This window comes from Nicotiana tabacum, chromosome 20, assembly GCF_000715075.1.
Source record: "Nicotiana tabacum cultivar K326 chromosome 20, ASM71507v2, whole genome shotgun sequence".
Classification (NCBI taxonomy): domain Eukaryota; kingdom Viridiplantae; phylum Streptophyta; class Magnoliopsida; order Solanales; family Solanaceae; genus Nicotiana; species Nicotiana tabacum.
In genome coordinates, this window is record NC_134099.1 from 110,979,636 (window position 1) to 110,996,724 (window position 17,089).

The window sequence follows — 17,089 nt, forward strand, 5'->3', positions numbered from 1 at the left end:
GGACACCAAAAGCCAAACCTTTCCCAAGTGGCGACTCTGAATTAAATAAATAATCCCATTTCGAATATTGTCACTTAAATTGGAAAAACTCCTTCGCGCATTTATACCCTTCGGGGTGGGGCGCGCAAAAAGGAGGTGTGACAGCTCTGGCGACTCCGCTGGGGAGATTGACCTAGAACCATTGGTTCAAAGTTCAAGAATTCGATCTTAGAATAATTGTTATATTTGGCTTTATTATCTCGTCTTTATTACATGTTTTTGCATAACGTGATAAATGTTGTCTTTTACCGCTTTGATATTATCTGAACTGTATATAAACTATGCCGAAACCCTTCTCTTCTTACCTCCGGGGAGAAGCTCGCTGGTCGAGACTCCCTATTCTGTTAGTGTCGATACCTGAAATAAGAAAGAGGTCGGACAAGTTACAAAGCCAGACGATCTCGCGGGTCCCCGGTACGTAGCCCCCTCCTCGACTCGAGTTGTCCGCTCGGGTACACAGTCTAGAACAAATACCCAGGTTATAAACCTAGTATAACGAAACTTCATGCCGGATCCCTAGTAGGAACGCTTATTTGAATCATGTTGCATTTGACTTAGGGGGCTCAACACAGGGGTTGGGTCCGTCTAGGACAGGCAACCTGAAATGAAAAGACCATCCTGCTGCATCCTATTTGTTTTACGCATTTATTTGCTTCAGTTCCGCATGCTGACCGGTTTCTAAAAAGGAAAAATGGCAGCGTAGGGAGATAATTACTTATTTTTGGAAAAATAAAACCAATGTCCAAGTAGTGTCAAAACCTCGACGGAATTTTTCTAAAAAAAAGGAATAAAAACGAAATTTGTCTTCTAGTTTGATTTATTAAAAAAAACATATAAAAATTTTCTTTTTAATCACTTTCAAAATAAAAAAAAAGGTATTTATTTAAAAGTAAAAAGAAAAAAAAATGGAAAATTCATAATTTAAAAAAAAATGTTGTTTCTTTCGTAGTACTTCTTTTATAAATTCAGACTAATGGTCCAAATATTTCCTTAAAAAAAATAATATATATTTTTCTTTAGTCTTTATCTCTTTTCAAAAGAAAATAAAAAAACATATTCTTGCTTTCTAGGTTTAATTGATTTTCTCTATTCACGATGTACCGAACTACGCCGGTTTGATTCTCACCGGATGTGAGATACGTAGGCAACCCCCATCGGGTTCAACCCCGCTCTTTGTTAAGATAGCCAAAACCAAAAAAAAATGATGTGTCAAAATAAGTCGGGTGGTGGTGTTCTATCATAAATAGCCGAATGTTCCCAAAAGGACGCCGGAAGACTGACTTTGCATAAACAGCCACCTTTTGGGTCATGTTTAGGATTTTGTCCAATTGACCCACACAACCTTAAAATCTTCACCCTCGAAGTGCTGAAAGGCCGTGTTCGAAAACTTTATCCTCCTTGTAAAAAATTTTGAGTCAAGTTATTTTGTTAAAATCACCTTAATAAATGTGCAGGATGAGCACGATGCAAAATGAACATTTTTCAATAATGACCAAAATCCCTGTCAAGTTACGGCTATGGTGGAATGATTTCGGTGCTGAGGGACAAGACGAGGTCAAGAAATATCTAAAAGGTCTCACGGGTTTACTGGAAATCCTGCCTCGAGGGGATATCATAAGAGCTTTGGTCACCTACTGGGACCCGGCGCACAATGTTTTCCACTTCTCCGATTTTGAACTCACCCCGACTCTGGAACAAATGGCTGGGTACATCGGAAATGCTGAACTTCCATTAAAGCAAAAATACCTGGTCTCCCCAAGGGTCGTCACGGTGCATCGGTTCCTAGATTCACTAAAGATACCCAGGACGGTCCACAACCCGGATCTGGCTGCCGGTTTTTGTACTCCATGCTTTCTATATGACAGGTACGGTCATGAAGGAGGATTCAACAATCCGATCAACAAACTTTGTAGCAAAGGTATTCGTCAGAAGTGGGACAAGCACAGACGGGTAGCTTTCATGATGATGTTTTTGGGCCTTCTGATATTTCCGAGGAAAGACGGGAATATTGACCTGAAAATATCTGGGGTAGTCAGTACTTTGCTCACTCAAAACAATAGCGCTCTCGCGCCTATGATAATATCTGATATCTTTCGAGCTCTCACAGCCTGCAAAGCCGGGGGGAATTTCTTCGAAGGTTGTAACTTGCTGCTACAAATGTGGATGACTGAACATCTTTGCCATCGTTCCGAGCTCTTGAGCCATGGTTCCTCGGAGAAAACTTGCATAGAAGAATTTTACATGAGAACCAAAGAGATTAGTCTGCCTAAAGGAGTTATGGCATGGACCTCATTCCTTCAAGCTCTTACTGCCAGTCAAATACGGTGGACACTGGGATGGTTGCTTGTTGACGAAGTCATATATATGCCAGCAACTAGAACTCATTTCTTACTAATGGGGCTTAAGAGCATTCAACCTTACGCGCCTTGCCGAGTTTTGAGACAGCTCGGAAGATGCCAGACAGTACCGTATGAGGAAGATCTTAGCGCTCAAACAATTGAGATAAGTCCTGACGGACAGTTTCCAGAAGCGAAAATTCGCCAAATCTGGAGTGAGTGTCAATATTTGAAATCAGATACTTGCGTGCGGGATCGAGCCAAAGGTGAGACGGCGCCATGTTACCTTGCATGGTATAGAAGGGAACTTGAGCATGAAAGGCCGGCCAAGAGACCCCACATCCTGAAATTCGCCGAGTCATCAAAAAGGCAGTGGGATTGGTTGGCAAAAGAAAAAGGCTATCATACCGAAATCAGCAGGTTGAAGCAACAGGTGGAAAGCTTGAAATATGAGCACAACATGCAAGTCGCTACCGATCTGGGGGAACAAAACAGGTTGACTCAGGAAAACGAGATGCTCAGGGCCCAGATCAAACGGATGAAGATGGACGTTGATAAACAGCCAAGGAATCGATCAGACGAGCTGTTGATAAAGAGGCTAAAAAGTGAAGTCAGGGAATGGCAAGAGGGATTAGAGAAATCTAAAAATGTCATAGCAGAGCTCAAGGCACAGTGGGATACAAGAGCAGATAAGCATCACCGATACTTGAATCAATTGGAAGGCGACCACGAGAAAACTATTGCTAAAATGAAGAGAGAGATGGCTACACTGGAGATCAAAGCAGCCAATCAGGCCAAGGATTCCCAAATTGAGAGCAGATACTATTACGACATGTTAAGCCAGATGAAACTAGAAGTGCGGCGACTAAAGAATCAGCATATACAGGATTCTCAGATATTCAAGACGTGCAGTGATCAGATAAGTCGCCTACTCATAGAGAAGAAACAGACCAGAGATAGGATCAGGGCCATTGCCCACGCCATCATCAGACGGTGTTTATGGTGTGAGAACATGACCAGCATTACCGTTCTCTCAGCAGTGATGGGTTATGTCAAGCAGACCATGCACGAGTTGGAGCAACTTGAAAGGGATCTCACACCTAGGACCGCGGCGAGGCCGAATGATGCCCCGCGGGCACCAATGTTCAAAACCATAATGTACTCATAAGTCAAGCATCTTCTGCCTGTTTTTCCCATCAGTTTGTTTTAGTCTATTTGAGTCTAGGTTTATTTTCAAAAGTTTACTCTTTCTTCTGCAAAATGTAGTTTGTAATAGACCGTTTTCAACAATAAAAAGGTTGCTTCTTTTACGCTCATTTGTGTTTTTGAACTACGTAATGATCTGATTCACGTGGCATCGTGATACGTAGGCAATCCTCATCGGATCCGGTCTCATTTTTCACCGCAAAATAAGAACATAAAAAAAAGTGATAAAAAGGGAGAAGCCTAAAAAGAATGCCGGAATGACAAATTCTTTCGTCGCAAACATATAGGAATCCACTTAACTGTATAGGTGCATCATGCCCAACGTGAGATCGACTATCTGTTATTTGTTTCGAATTAACCGCTCGTTTGTCGTTGAGTTCTTCCAGGTTTTTTGGAAAAGACGGTTGGTTTGGTGAAAGTCTGGCCTCGCACTCATACTTCACGAGGTCAAAGGGGAGTGTTCAACTACCTGTTGTTAAGTCGGGAAGCGGTGCTCACACTTATTTCACAAGGTCAAAAGGAAGCACAGAAATGTCTGCAGAGATTCCTTTACCAACAGTGCCTGTTTCCGAGGAAAGTTCGATCTCGGCTGTCTTCACACCCGAATCTGCAACTGCGGAGGAAAATAGAATCTTGCGGCTCCGCATGCTGGAAATGCTTGATGACTGGAATAATGGGAAAGAGCCGCCAAGCATCGTCCCTGGATTCCCTGAGTTATTCTCCAGGACAAGTGGGACTTCTAATGTCCCCATAAGCTATCCTGCTACCCCGTTTGGATACCCAACCATTTCAGCCTTCTCTGCTGGATCGCCCTCTGAGTCTTATCCCCGAGTGTCAACATCGGATGTAAACACAAACATCTTTGCTACACCACCTTGCCCGATCACGGCACAACCTGCTGCATACAAGCCGACTTTTGACTCGTCCTCGTTTACATTCCAAGCCCCATCTTTCTCAATGGAACCAACTAGGTTCGCCACCAGCACTAACCCTCCACAGCCTCAGTGCGAGCTTGCACCTGGGCAGGATCAGAACCCCAGAATTGCTGAACAAAATGAGATGGCCAAAAGAATGAGAAGCCTTGAACAAAGTTTGAAGAACATGCAAGGTTTGAGCGGACAGAAAAGCGTCTCTTACGCCGACCTATGCATGTTCCCTCACGTGCACCTACCAGTGGGTTTCAAGACCCCAAAGTTTGAGAAGTACGATGGACACGGTGACCCCATTGCACATCTTAAGAAATATTGCAACCAATTGCGGGGAGCCGGCGGAAAAGAGGAACTGCTAATGGCATATTTTGGGGAAAGTCTAGTAGGGATAGCCTCGGAATGGTATATGGACCAGGAAATGTCCCGATGGCATATATGGGATGATCTCGCCAGATATTTTGTGAAACAATTCCAGTATAACATCGACATTGCACCAGACCGAAATTCTCTGTCGAATTTGAAGAAGAAACCTTCAGAAAGCTTCAGAGAATATGCCATTAAGTGGCGCGAACAAGCTTCGAGGGTGAAGCCTCCCATGGATGAGGTGGAAATGGTCACTACTTTTCTCCAGGCTCAAGAGTCTGACTATTTCCAAAACATGATGTCAGCCATGGGAAAACCGTTCACAGAAGCGATTAAGATTGGAGAGATGGTGGAGAATGGTCTGAAGACGGGTAGGATTTTGAGTCAAGCAGCCATAAGTGCGACCTCCCAAGCCGTCCAAAGCGGGTCCGGAGGAATGGCAAGAGGGAAGAAAAAGGAAGAAACGACCATGGCAGCCTCAGAAGCAAGGGAATATCGTAATTCTCGGCCCCGTTTTCCGGAAAGAACCCCACAACACTACTACCCCCACTCAAATCTGGCATATGCTCATCAACCCTATATGGTCATGAACGCCCAGCCTTATGTCCAGCCGCCGCAACAAGCCAACCGAGGCCAAGCTCCACCTCCCAGAAATCAGCCTCCTTACCGCAACCACTATAACCCACAACCTCCGCAAAATAACTTCCGCCCTCAGGAGCCACCTAGAAGGCGGACTTTCACGCCCATCGGTGAACCATACTCTACTTTGTTCCCGAAGCTAGTCCAGTTGGGTTTCCTGCAGCCAGTCCCTCAAACAAGGCACAACCCGGCGTCACCTTCTTACAAAGCCGGTGTCAGGTGCGCCTATAATTCAGGAGCGGAAGGGCACGATATAAATGACTGGTGGTCGTTGAAAAGAGTGGTCGAGAATTTAATAGAGCAAGGGAAAATAGTGCTAAGAGACGAGGAGGTCCCAAATGTGACTAACAATCCATTACCTGCTCATAATAATGGGCCGCTGATCGGAATGATTTGCGAAGACAAAGAATTTGACCCTGCTTTGAAAGCTATAATCGCCATTGTTGACGCGGGGAAAAAGCCTGAAATAGCCCAGGAATCAGAAAAAGGGGAAAAGGCCGGTACTGTAAAGTGCGAATCCGAAAAGAAGGTGGAGAAGAAAGCGGTACCGGTAAAGGATGGAGTTCTTTACATCCCACAAGGTCGAGCAGAGAAGCCGCAGAACTTCGAGGTCAAAAAGGCAAAACCTATGTACGTACCAAAAGGGGCCTATGTGGTCCGGGGGATGATTCAACCACCTCGGCTGAATGAGCCAGTGGTTATCGGACGCGTGCCACAAAAGCCGATGACAAAACCGTCCACAGTACCGTGGAACTATCAGAAGACGTTGGTAACGTACAAAGGTAAAGAAGTCACGGGGGAACTTCCCGAAAATACTTCCATTGGAAGGTATTCAAACACCCAAGAGCTGAACAATGCCACAGGAAGACGCTTCCCACCAAAGAAGCCTGTAAGCATTGAAGAAGCGGAAGTGTTCTTCCAACAAATGAAAATGCCGGATTACGAAGTGATAGATCAACTGCGCAAGTGCCCCGAGCAAGTGTCCATGCTATCATTGTTGATGAGGTCGGCCGAGCACCAAAATATCTTGCTTAAGACTTTGAATGAAGCATACGTACCAGTGGAAACCTCATTTGAACAACTGGAACGGATGACGGAGAGGTTCTTCGCCGTTAACCAGATCTCTTCCAGCAAGAATGACTTACCTCTAGAGGGAGCAGCTCACAACAAAGCCCTGCATCTAACAGTTAAATGCAAAGACTACTATGTCAAGAGGGTGATGTTGGACGGAGGTTCAGGTGTCGACATTTGCCCGCTCTCCACGCTATAAAGAATGGAAATTGGGACCGGAAGAATCCGACCCAATAATGTCTGCGTAAGGGCTTTCGACGGCATCAAGAGAGATACCATGGGGGAAATAGACCTGTTGTTGGTCATAGGACCAGTCGAGTTTGAAGTAACCTTCCAGGTGCTCGACATGGATACATCCTACAATTTTCTCCTCGGCAGACCTTGGATCCATGCGGCAGGAGCTGTGCCTTCCACTCTTCACCAGATGGTGAAGTTTGAGTACGAAGACCGAGAGATCGTGGTCCATGGAGAAGACGAGCATGCTATTTATCGGGACCCATCCATCCCATATCTTGAACCAAGAGAAGGGAGCGAACACACGGTCTATCAAGCTTTCGAGATTGTACTAGCAGAGCAGCATGAAGAGGGAATACCTTGCCCCCAGCCTTTCTTGTCTAACGCCTCGGTTATGGTGGCCAAAGAGATGATCCGGCACGGATTTAGGCCAGGGAAAGGGCTTGGACGAACCCTGCAGGGAATAACAGAACCCATCACCTTGCCGACCACCAAGAAACCTTTTGGACTAGGTTTCAAACCCACTCCAGGAGATGAAGAGTGGGCTAAGAAAAGGAAAAATGAGGGTTGGAAATTACCTCGACCATTGCCGAATTTATATGAAACTTTCATCAGGCCAAGGTACACCGAAGAAGAAGACGATGAGATCTTCACGGCTGAGGAAATCGAGGAGATATGTGGGGCAATGAGAGAAATGCTCTACGAGACTCACATGGTTCAACCAGGTGAAGGCACAAGCACTGCTGAGATGCTGTACGTGGGGCCGAACACCAAACTTCGAAACTGGGAGGCCACGCCATTCCCGACTAGACGGAAGTCCGGGTAGACCTGTCCTGCCACCTTTCCTGTGTCACAAGTTATCTCCAGGACATAATTTGAACGTTTTCTTCCTTTCAATTGTTGTTTTGAATTCCTAAGTTGTAAACATTGTTGTCTTCCAACTTCCCAAAGAAAATATAAAAAAATCATCATTGCTTTCCCATTTTTTCTTTTGTTCTGATTTCTGTTATTTTTCCTTCTATCTTTCCTTTCAGTTATAATAATGCGGATTTAAATATGACATGCTTGCGGACTTCACGCCCAGATCACAACGAGCTATTTAACTGTAAATTAATGAACCCAGAACCAGAATATGATGAAGAAGAAGCTTTTAGGGAAATAAACCGAGAGTTGGAACATTTTGAGAATAAACCTAAGCCAAATCTGAATGATACCGAACCGGTTAATTTAGGAACTCCTGAAGAAATTCAGGAGACCAAAATAAGCATTCACACGGACAAGAAAACGCGAGATGCGATAATTCAACTTCTTTTTGAATTTAAAGACGTGTTTGCTTGGTCATACGATGACATGCCGGGATTAGGTGTTGATCTAGTAGTTCATAAATTGTCAATTCATCCTGATTGTCCTCCAGTTCAACAAAAGCAACGAAAGTTCAAAACGGAGGTCAGTGACAAGATTAAAGAGGAGATTACCAAACAACTGAAAACGGGAGTGATTCGGGTAGTCCAATATACAACTTGGTTGGCAAATGTGGTTCCAGTACCGAAAAAGGACGGGAAAACTCAGGTATGTGTAGATTACCGAGATTTGAATAGAGCAAGTCCCAAAGATAATTTCCCACTGCCCAACATCCACATCCTCGTTGATAATTGCGCCAAACACGAGATACAGTCTTTCGTAGATTGTTACGCTGGATATCATCAGGTATTGATGGATGAAGAAGACGCTGAGAAAACTGCCTTCACCACGCCTTGGGGCACCTACTGTTATCGGGTCATGCCATTTGGTCTGAAGAATGCTGGGGCTACTTACATGAGGGCCATGACTGCCATTTTCATGACATGATGCATCAGGAAATAGAGGTGTACGTGGACGACGTGATAGTCAATTCCAGGACGCAGGATAATCACATCCAAGACTTGAGGAAGTTCTTCGAGAGACTGAGGAAGTATGACTTGAAGCTGAACCCAGCCAAATGTGCTTTCGGAGTTCCATCGGGCAAGATTTTGGGCCTTATAGTAAGCAGGAGAGGTATCGAATTAGATCCAACAAAGATAAAATCTATCAGGGATCTACCTCCCCCAAGAACGAAGAAAGACGTGATGAGTCTGTTGGGCAGATTAAACTATATCAGTCGATTTATTGCCCAGCTGACAAGCACGTGTGAGCCCATATTCAAGCTGTTAAGGAAAGATGCGGCGATCAAATGGACGGCTGAGTGTCAAGAAGCCTTTGATAAAGTCAAAGAATATCTTTCGAATCCCCCAGTTTTGGTCCCTCCAGAGCCAGGGAGACCGCTTTTCTTGTATCTGACAGTCTTGGAAAACTCTTTCGGTTGCGTCCTCGGGCAACATGACATAACCGGAAAGAAAGAACAAGCGATCTACTACTTGAGCAATAAATTCACCGGCTACGAGGCCAAGTATACTCTGTTGGAAAGAACGTGTTGCGCTTTGACATGGGTTGCTCAAAAACTGAGACATTATCTTCAAGCTCACACTACCTTCCTCATAAGCAGGTTGGATCCTTTGAAGTATATATTTCAGAAACCAATGCCTACTGGAAGACTGGCTAAGTGGCAAATCTTGCTTACTGAATTCGACATAGTCTATGTTACTCGCACGGCAATGAAAGCCGAGACGCTAGCAGATCACTTGGCCGAAAATCCGGTCGATGAGGAATACCAGCCATTGAGTACCTACTTTCCAGATGAAGAAGTAAACACCGTAGAAGTGGTCTCGGAGGACGCTCATGTTTGGAAGATGTTCTTTGATGGAGCCGTGAATGCCAAAGGTGTAGGGATCGGGGCAATTTTGATTTTGCCTTCTAGTCAACATTATCCCGCCACAGCTAGACTGCGTTTCTTTTGCACAAACAATATGTCTGGAGTATGAAGCCTGCATTATGGGCATGCATATGGCGATCGATCAGGATGTCGAAGACTTACTGATTATGGGAGATTCTGACCTGATTATCCGGCAAGCCCAAGGTGAATGGGAAACTCGGGATGTCAAACTTATCCCTTACCGACAGCACGTGGAGGACTTCGGCAAGCGTTTTAAATCAATAGAGTTCAGGTATATCCCGAGGTATCACAATGAACTGGCGGATGCACTTGCTACTCTGGCTTCAATGCTACCCTACCCAGGCAACGCCCACGTCGATCCTTTGGAAATCCAAATCAGGGAAAGACACGGTTACTGCAACGTAATCGAGGCGGGATCAAATATGCAGCCTTGGTACCATGACATCAAGAGGTTCTTGAAGATGCAAGAATACCCCGAGCATGCTACTGGAGATCAAAAGAGAACCATTAGGCTGCATGCAAGTGGTTTCTTTCTGAGCGGTGAATTGTTGTACAAGAGGACCCCAGACCTCAACCTACTAAGATGTGTCGACGCCGAGGAGGCGAGAAAGATCATGCACGAAGTACATGCAGGTGTGTGCGGACCTCACATGAACGGGTATGTCTTAGCGAAGAAAATCCTTCGAGCAGGTTATTACTGGATGACCATGGAAAAGGACTGCTTTAGCTTCGTTCGGAAGTGTCATCACTGTCAGGTGCACGGTGATTTGATTCATGCACCTCCCACGGAACTGCATCCCATGTCTGCACCTTGGCCATTTGTCGCCTGGGGCATGGACGTCATTGGACCAATCGAGCCAAAGGCTTCAAATGGACACAGATTTATACTGGTTGCCATCGACTACTTCACAAAATGGGTAGAGGCTGTCACTCTCAAGTCGGTCACTAAAAAAGCTGTAGTGGATTTTGTACACTCAAATCTTATCTGTCGTTTCGGTATTCCTGCGACTATCATTACAGATAACGCAGCAAACTTGAACAATCACTTGATGGGAGATGTATGCGAGCAATTCAAAATAACGCATAGGAATTCTACTCCTTATCGGCCAAAGGCCAATGGCGCTGTAGAAGCGGCGAACAAAAACATCAAGAAGATTTTGAGGAAAATGATCCAAAGTTCCCGACAGTGGCATGAGCAGTTACCATTTGCATTGTTGGGATATCGCACTACGATACGCACGTCAGTAGGAGCAACTCCTTATCTTTTGGTTTATGGGACCGAGGCTGTGATACCAGCAGAAGTAGAAATCCCTTTGCTTCGAACCATTGTTGAAGCAGAAATCGAGGACAGCGAATGGGTTAAGACTCGATTGGAGCAGTTGACTTTGATTGATGAAAAACGAATGGCTGCGGTTTGTCACGGACAGTTGTACCAACGAAGAATGGCCCGCGCTTACAACAAGAAAGTCCGACCCAGGAATTTCGAAGTAGGTTAGCTGGTATTGAGGCGTATTCTGCCACATCACCAGGAAACAAAAGGGAAATTTGCTCCAAATTGGGAAGGCCCATACATCATCAGGAAAATATTGCCGAGAGGAGCATTGTACCTAGGTGACATTGAAGGAAATGATCCCGAAACAGCAGTAAATGCAGACGCGGTCAAAAGGTACTATGTCTGAGTGACGTCCCAGCGGTCCTGACACATTTGAAATGCTGAAGGTTTTGTTCCCACTATCAACTCTCTCTACAGGCCTTTAAGCCGGTTACAAAAAAAAAAAAAACATTGATCGAGGCCTGAACTACGTTTGACTTGATTCCGAAAGGATACGTAGGCAGCCTCTCCCTGAGGTTCAGTCACACCAACAATAAAATCCCATTTACCCTGAAATTGAAACCGGGGCACGTCAAGCGGTTTAGAAGTTAGTATCATCTAACTCTCTTTACCAAGCACAAGCCTTCAGATCAATTACCAAAGATTGCGGGAAGCCAAGAAGCGTCACGAATGGAGGCCGACACACTCTTAATTGAGAGAGATAAAATGAGAGAGTCTCGTCGGTGAAAACCTTCGGGCACCGCGAGGCGACCGGAGTAGAGAAACCAAAATGAGAGAGCTTGTTTAGTAAAAACTCTCAAAGAGTGCTATCAAGCGATGACAGGAAGAGAAATGAGAGAGGTCAGCCAGCGAAAACCCGCAAAAGGCGCTGTTGGCCGAAAGAATGACTCCACCCAAGGAGGTCTCGGCAAAGTTCCACCGGTTTGGGATCACAGATCCGTTTTGGTTTGGGGAAACGCAAGTTCATTGAAGGTCAGGCGTCCAGTCCAAAGAGCATGTCATGTCCATTTAAAGCCAGCATTGTCTTCCTCAGATAAGTCTTTCTCGTCCCGAAAGGGACACTCCTTTTCTGAAATTTGCTTTCTCCTTTCTTTGTTTTTCTTCGAATCCCTTTCATGTTTAACCCCAAGTTCCAGATATACCGGAAAGGACAGGTGGCAGGTTTGGTTTCACGGAATTCCGTTTCATGAAGGAAAACACCTCGTTTCGTTGGTACGTTTGTCCAAACCTGATGAATCATGATGTTTGACTGCGTTCGAAGTAAAGAGGAAAGAGAGAAATTTCCCCAGCAAGTCCGCCTCGTACAAATCCCCACAGGATTTCCCTTTTTACAAATCCGCACAAAGAATCCACTGCGTAAATATTCCCCAAAGAGTCTGCCCCAACGAAATCCACACAGATTTTCTCTCTTGTACAGATCCCCACAAGGTCTTCCCTTTGTTAATAATAATAAATAAAAAAAAAGAGGATTTCCCCAGCAAATCCCCAGCGAGTCCCTTGGAAAAAATTCCCCAGCGAGCTTACCCCAACAAATCCTGGAAAGTACGCTTTGAAACAAATCCCCAGCATGTTCCCGTTGTACAAAAATCCGCACAAAGAATCCACTTTGTAAATATTCCCCCACAAAGCTTCCCTTTGTACAAATTCCCACAGAGTATCCCCAATAAAATCCCCGTTGAGAATCTCCAAGCAAAACGGGACACACAAAAAAAAAGAGCCTTACGAGGCAAATCATCACAGAATCTGGAAATACAAGCCTGAGCAGTCTAAAAGGGTTTCGCCATTTGAATCCAATCAATGGCAGGACTTCGCAACAGGAATAAGGACGCAACAAAGCAACTGGAATGATCAAGGTCACCGAACCGACCGCCATTTCCGAACTAAAGACAGTTCTTTGTCTGAAAAGTTGAAACAGGTATAATCCAAGACAACCGTGCAAGAAGCAGGTGTCACCCAAAGAAGAAGGTACATGGGTACAAGAAAACCGTTTAGCAATAACGAATCCACTCGAAAGGAAAGTTTCCACGAGATTCCCTTTTATCGTCTACTAAAACAAGAAAATTCAAAAAAAGAGGTCAGTTAGTATCCTCGAACTTCGTCCCCAGCCAGTCAGCATTAGGGTTTTAAACACTAAACTGATTTTTTCCTTCAGTCAGCATTAGGGTTTTAAAACCCTAAACTGAACTCTTTTCCATTCAGTCAGCATTAGGTTTTTAAACTCAAAACTGAACTTTTTCCTTTAGTCAGCATTAGGGTTTTAAACCCTAAACTGAATTTTCCCATTCAGTAAGTATTAGGGTTTTAAACCCTAAACTGAACTTTTTCCATTCAGTCAGCATTAGGGTTTTAAACCCTAAACTGAACTTTTCCCATTAATCAGGATTAGGGTTTTAAACCCTAAACTGAACTTTTTCCCTTTAATCAGGATTAGGGTTTTAAACCCTAAACTGAACTCTTCCCTTTAGTCAGCGTTAGGGTTTTAAACCCTAAAGTGAACTTTTTCCATTCAGTCAGCATTAGGGTTTTAAACCCTAAACTGAACTCTTTCCAGCCAGTCAGTATTAGGGTTTTAAACCCTAAACTGAACTTTCCCTTTAGTCAGCATTAGGGTTTTAAACCCTAAACTGAAATTTTTCCATTCAGTCAGCATTAGGGTTTTAAAACCCTAAACTGAACTTTTCCCTTTAGTCAGCATTAGGGTTTTAAACCCTAAACTGAACTCTTTCCTTTAGTCAGCATTAGGGTTTTAAACCCTAAACTGAACTTTTTCCATTCAGTCAGCATTAGGGTTTTAAACCCTAAACTGAACTCTTTCCTTCAGTCAGCATTAGGGTTTTAAACCCTAAACTGAACTTTTTCCATTCAGTCAGCATTAGGGTTTTAAACCCTAAACTGAACTCTTTCCTTTAGTCAGCATTAGGATTTTAAACCCTAAACTGAACTTTTTCCATTTAGTCAGCATTAGGGTTTTAAACCCTAAACTGAACTTTTCCCATTAATCAGGATTAGGGTTTTAAACCCTAAACTGAACTCTTCCCTTCAGTCAGCATTAGGGTTTTAAACCCTAAACTGAACTTTTTCCATTCAGTCAACATTAGGGTTTTAAACCCTAAACTGAACTCTTTTCTTTAGTCAGCATTAGGGTTTTAAACCCTAAACTGAACTTTTTCCATTTAGTCAGCATTAGGGTTTTAAACCCTAAACTGAACTTTTCCCTTTAATCAGGATTAGGTATTTAAACCCTAAACCGAACTTTTTCCTTTAGCCAGCATTATGGTTTTAAACCCGAAACTAAACTTTTCCCCTTTAGTCAGCATTATGGTTTTAAACCCTAAACTGAACTTTTTCCATTCGGTCAGCATTAAGGATTTTAAACCCTAAACTGAACTCTTTCCTTTAGTTAGCATTAGGGTTTTAAACCCTAAACTGAACTTTTTCCATTCAGTCAGCATTAGGGTTTTAAACCCTAAACTGAACTTTTCCCTTTAATCAGGATTAGGGTTTTAAACCCTAAACTGAACTTTTTCCCTTTAATCAGGATTAGGGTTTTAAACCCTAAACTGAACTCTTCCCTTTAGTCAGCGTTAGGGTTTTAAACCCTAAAGTGAACTTTTTCCATTCAGTCAGCATTAGGGTTTTAAACCCTAAACTGAACTCTTTCCAGCCAGTCAGTATTAGGGTTTTAAACCCTAAACTGAACTTTCCCTTTAGTCAGCATTAGGGTTTTAAACCCTAAACTGAAATTTTTCCATTCAGTCAGCATTAGGGTTTTAAAACCCTAAACTGAACTTTTCCCTTTAGTCAGCATTAGGGTTTTAAACCCTAAACTGAACTCTTTCCTTTAGTCAGCATTAGGGTTTTAAACCCTAAACTGAACTTTTTCCATTCAGTCAGCATTAGGGTTTTAAACCCTAAACTGAACTCTTTCCTTCAGTCAGCATTAGGGTTTTAAACCCTAAACTGAACTTTTTCCATTCAGTCAGCATTAGGGTTTTAAACCCTAAACTGAACTCTTTCCTTTAGTCAGCATTAGGATTTTAAACCCTAAACTGAACTTTTTCCATTTAGTCAGCATTAGGGTTTTAAACCCTAAACTGAACTTTTCCCATTAATCAGGATTAGGGTTTTAAACCCTAAACTGAACTCTTCCCTTTAGTCAGCGTTAGGGTTTTAAACCCTAAAGTGAACTTTTTCCATTCAGTCAGCATTAGGGTTTTAAACCCTAAACTGAACTCTTTCCAGCCAGTCAGTATTAGGGTTTTAAACCCTAAACTGAACTTTCCCTTTAGTCAGCATTAGGGTTTTAAACCCTAAACTGAACTCTTTCCTTCAGTCAGCATTAGGGTTTTAAACCCTAAACTGAACTTTTTCCATTCAGTCAGCATTAGGGTTTTAAACCCTAAACTGAACTCTTTCCAGTCAGTCAGTATTAGGGTTTTAAACCCTAAACTGAACTTTTCCAGTCAATCAGTATTAGGGCCCCAACCCTAAACTGAATTTTTCCCCAGTTAGTCAGTATTAGGGTTTCAACTCTAAACTGAACTTCTCCCCAGCTAGTCAGTATTAGGGCTCCAACCCTGAACTGAGCATTTTTACCTTATGGCAATATTAGGGATCCAATCCCGAAGTTGCATTTTATGGTCCAATCCCTTCATCAACTCTGTAAACTTCCCGACAACTAACTCACGAAATTTTCCTAGTAGAACTGGGGCAGAAAATTTTGTTCGTTTGTTTTTCCCCGCAGGTCTGACCTCGAGACACATGGATGGAGACGACCCACAAGATGAGTCTCAACTCAGAATAAAAGAAGAAAAAGACAAAAAGAAGATGTGCCGAGATATTCGGAAAGGCGAAGGGCGGATCGTTCAAAGGTTTGATCAAGGTCCCGAGTTCTACCAACCCCGTCTTACTCAGTGTCGCAGAAATAAATAGGCGCCTACAACTTGCAAGCATCAAGATTCATATCGGAGTCTACAAGCAGAATCAGCTAAGACCCAAGATCAAGTCGCCAAAGGATCATAGATAGGAATCTTGTAACTAGCGGTTGACATGCATACGTAGTTAGTACAGTTTCAATTTCCCTTTATTTGTAATAAGGGAGTCGGTAAGCAGCAACAGCAGCGACAACAACAGTAACGGCAAGAATTGCAGTCCCATGGTAGTCCCAGCTACCAAAGTTTCCCGAACTACATTGACCTGATTCCTGTTTAGCCCAGGATATGTAGGAAATCTTTGAAGCAAAGATTCGGTCAGATCTTTCAAAACATGCTTCACACGGAGTAGTCCAATAGGCAAAAATCGCTCATATCCGCTCACTCTATCTTTGCACGAAAACTCTTCGTGCTTCCGAACAAAGAGGGGCAGTTGTGAGCACGTGATTTTTGTTTTCGCGACAATCACTCCAAAAGAAACTAAAATAATAGCAATTGGTCTTGTTGTACAATTTTTGGATTTTTACGTGGTATGTTGTTAATTATTTATGATTTTTGCCCATTTTATTTTTATTAAAACAAAATACAAAAAAATGTTGTCATGCGTAGTTTGAACCGTAATCCGGTTTTTAAATGGAAAATCATAAAATATGCATTTTGTCCTAATTGTTGCCTTGTTTAATTTTACCTACTTTTAACATTTTAATATGCGTGAATAATTGTATTAAGTGTTTAATTAATGGAGTTTAATTTTGTTTAATTAGGTTTTTGTTTTAAAAATGAAAAATAAAAGAAAAAGAGTGCAAAATTGGCCTGAAATCAGGTTTGGGCTGGTTCCCATTCAAAATCCGAGGCCCAAATCGAGCCCAAAGCATGTGCTTGCCCCGGTCCAGACCAGCTGACCTCAAGAGCGTCCAAACGACGTCGTTTGGATCTGGTCTGATCTGAGCCGTTGATCTCAGAATGATCAACGGCCAAGATCGCATTCCTCATACCCACGAACAAACCTGACCCATTCCACCTGGACCGACCCAACCCCCTTTAGTTTGAAATGACACCGTTCCTTACCAGCCAAAAGATCCTGACCCTTCATCTCACTCCATCCGACGGCCAGGAATCGACCACTCACTTACTATATAATCCTATTCCTTTACCGCACGCCCCCTAGCCAGACTCCCCTACCTTTCATCGTCCTCACC